Source organism: Notothenia coriiceps, unplaced genomic scaffold (assembly GCF_000735185.1).
Source record: "Notothenia coriiceps isolate Sejong01 unplaced genomic scaffold, NC01 NC01_scaffold00037250, whole genome shotgun sequence".
In the NCBI taxonomy this organism is placed as follows: Eukaryota; Metazoa; Chordata; class Actinopteri; order Perciformes; family Nototheniidae; genus Notothenia; species Notothenia coriiceps.
In genome coordinates, this window is record NW_011369951.1 from 9,266,609 (window position 1) to 9,270,382 (window position 3,774).

A 3,774-nucleotide genomic window follows, 5' to 3' on the forward strand; every position below is an offset into this window, starting at 1 on the left:
AAAAAGCATAAGGGCCTCTTTAAGATACTGAATATATATAGCGACTAGACTTGTGTCCCTGGTGCATGATTGTGGATTCAGATGCCTACACGTAATAACAAACAAAGCATTACTCTAATCTGTAACAGCAGCTCAAAGGCAACTGAATATTTGTTTTTTTAAATGACATTTACAAATGACCTATTTCTGGATGATAACACAAGAGTTTCTTGGCAGCGGGGAGATGGCTTTACCCTCGTCTTCTTAGAGTTTATCATGTCTGAGAGCTAGACTGATGACTTTCCACGATATCAAAGAGTTGAAGCAATTCTCCGTTTGAGGTTTAATAATCTAGCCTGCCAGCTGATCTGTTTCGGCCCCGACTCATGGGGAATGATTGATATTATAAAGTAATGCACTGGCTTATCAACACATGCAGCCCTACCACCAATAATACAACAGAAATAAGACCTAACCTAAAGGTTATTAAAAAAGTAAAGACTGCTGATATGGAGTTTCCAATGACCTTGTCACTGAAGCCAATGAGCAGACTACTAAAACAAATGAGATAATTTAAGAGATTATAAAACCGATTGTGGAAAGATTTAGTTGCTTCATAACGATTAAAAGGGTAAAAGCAGATGTGGAAAAGTTGTTGTTTCCTTTGAAGCGCTGACCTTGCCTTGAAACCTCCTTACTGTATCAATCTCCAGCCGCTGGCAGCTCATTTAAAAAGGAAAAACTACCACATTTCCTCTACAACGCTGCTCATCCTGTCACACAGATGCTGAAGAATAAACATTTTGCTCCATTAAAGAAACAATGAAAATAACAGTTTTTTATATGCCGAGTATAACCAATGTCACGGACCTTTCATAACGCCTAAAACGTATTTTTACTTTATAATGCACATCGTGATTTTAGCAATCTACAGAAAACACACATCAACAAACAGACTAATTTGTTGTTTTATCAGATCCCTCTTTTCTATTTGAACGAGCACCCTTGTCTATTAACTCTAAATGTTACTAAATATATTTAAATATGCAAGGTATCTTAACCACATTTTTCCGGAGGCGGTAAGCAGCTAGCGCTTCTGATCTAAGCTAGGCTAGTTAGCATTCAGTTACTTTTTTCCCCTCCATTATAATTTGATTAAGCTACTGTCTCAGGTATGTGGGATAGAAACTCAATTACTAACAACAAGCATCAAAAATACATTTTTAAATCGTAGGAAAAAAGAAAAGTTGGAGGTTTAACGTTGGCTAAGGCTACCTCACCAGCTAGCCGTAGCTAACCTGGGTCCAGTCACTGCAGTTTGCATGCTGTAAATATGAGACAATTTCTACAGAGGTTTTTTATAAAAAGATGCAGTTAAAACGTTTAGTTTTTTTAAGGGCAGATTCATTTAGCTACAAACGAATGCCTGCACACAAAGAAATCTCACAAACACACATGAACCAAACATGCATCTCCTCCAACATAAGGCCAAAGATCAAAGCCAAATAAAGCGAAATGTGAAGGGAAAGAACGGTTCCTGGTCATTAGCCAGAGAGGCATGCCTTCTAACAAAAGCTCAAGGCCATGTCGTTTTCCCATCCAAATCCTCACTGCCTCCCTAAAATCAGGCGGAAACGGATGCTAAACGGCTCTGCAGAAAGAGACGTAGCTTACTTTACACAGGGAGGGAGTACGAGTGGTGGTTAGCGCCAGGGAATGTGAAAAATCTCATAGAATTGGTCGCCCCGCTGCAGAAAAACCTCAAGGTGACAGCAAGAGATTCATGTGTTCATGTCATGCTTAATACATATTTAATGTTGTATAAAAAAGCCGCATGATATTTGATATGATGGTTCCTGAATGTGTGTTTCACCAGAAAGAATTGAATCAACTAATCATTTACTAAATTGCTGTATTATAAAATATGTTTAATGTTTTTACCACCTCAATGCATCATAATCAAATACGTCAGAAACTAAAAAACAGTATCCAAATAACCAGAGCTGAATCAACACCTATCTGACAACATCACAATATCAGCAAATGCCTTTTGAATGTCACAACACCGAGGTCATGAACTCTTTCTGAAGAAATGTTTGGTCTGAAATATATGTGAAGATCTGGGTAATTAAAAATACTTTATAAACGGTGGAAGTTGTGTCGGGTATATTACTGTTGTTTTTAAAAATGAAAAACTGTAATCTTGAGTAAATGCTGAGTAGCACTCACAATAAAGGCAATGACAGTAACCTCCACTTATACGTTTTCTATTCATCTAAAAAAAGATGACAACCTTGACTGTAATGTCTTCTCTCTAAGCTTGTTTAATAAAAAAGAAAACCAATTAAAGTGCTGCTACCACAGAAACATTTTCTTTGTGATTTTACAGACAGGTTAGAATGAATTTGACAGTGCTTTTGATTTGAATTTCTTCTGAATGGCAGCGATAAACAATTTCCTTCTAACAATGTAAAAGCCAGGCATTCAACCCAGTACAACATCTTAAAAGTTTAAAACACTATTAAAAACTTCTTTCATTTCCCAACCTTTAGAAGCCCTGCATTTCACCACACTTCAACACGTTGAAATCACACTCACAGAGTAATCAAATGACAAATTGCAAAAACATATCTCTAAATAGAAACAGGTTTGTGCGAACTTTACTTCAGTTTTAGTCTATCCAAAGGAAGTATAACATATGCAATCTCTTGTTTGACTAGAGCACTTTGGTGGGATAAATAATTGATTTAACTGGAAAACGTGGTTCAGATCCAGGGTTCAAACCAGGGGAGTCCCTACGATAGCAGCCGCATGTTTACAAAAAGATAAGTGCTTTTTGAAGTAGGCTAATATTAACATTAGGATAGTTAAACATTAAAAAGCCTGATTCTCAGACCACATTAAAGACCCACAAATAGAAACACATCAGATATTGGATTCACAAGGGTACACAAATATGGTTATGTGCATATTTTAAGATTATAGTAGATGTAAAAATGCATGTTTTAGAAGATTATTGTGGTGAAATACTTATATTATAAGCAGCTAACTGCCTGCACAATTGAATTATATTCCACATGATCCCTGGTCTTACATTTGCAGTCAGGCCTTTTGCTGATATCATTTATATACAAAGTCTTCAAGAAGCTGATTATTTCCAGCTAAGTATTATTATAAGTATACAATTAAATAACACCTCATTGTCCAAGTAGTGATTTCCTGCATTCTGTCACAGGTAACCAGTTTGACTACTTTTGATACAGGCAGTCACAGGCCTCCTACTTGTTGCATGCAGTCTAAATATTATTAACACATCAGAGGGACAGTTGAGACTTCAGCATGATGTCCTGTTTGCAGAGCTGCACGTCGCATGATGTTACCCAATAAGTATTTATAAATATGGAAATATTCTTACCTCTTGTTCCACAAACAGCTGTCCAGCTGTGGGAGAGAGGCTGATAGAAGTGTGAAGCTGTTGTTTGTGGATCTGTTGTGAGCTGCAGGGACAGAAAACACGCAGTAAGTTCACTGACAGACAGAGAGTGTTCATATAAAGACACTGCTGCACGAGCCAAACCAGCAGCTGCGTTCAGGGAAATCAAGGGAATGTCAAGAAGGACAAAATAACATGCACAAGATCCAGTCAGTGCCTTCAAAATAAAATCCTACCAGACTTTACTTGGTTTTGTTTTATTTGCATACATTTGAACATGATAGAATCCCAAAGATATTAGGATAGTGAAAAATAAACCGATAAAAAGGTGTTTCTTCTTTTTATAATCAGTGTTAGATTGT

At 36.8% G+C, this 3,774-nt stretch overlaps 1 protein-coding gene across 1 annotated transcript in view; it reads right to left on the bottom strand.

Moving 5' to 3' along the window:
* Nucleotides 1-3,567, bottom strand: part of LOC104967269 (estrogen receptor beta-like) — a 22,254-nt gene extending 18,687 nt beyond the window's left edge. The window contains exon 1 of the mRNA XM_010796684.1: nucleotides 3,395-3,567. The gene's annotated coding sequence lies outside the window, so the exon portion shown is untranslated. The remainder of the gene's footprint in view (nucleotides 1-3,394) is intronic.
* Between the last annotated feature and the right edge of the window lie 207 nt (nucleotides 3,568-3,774).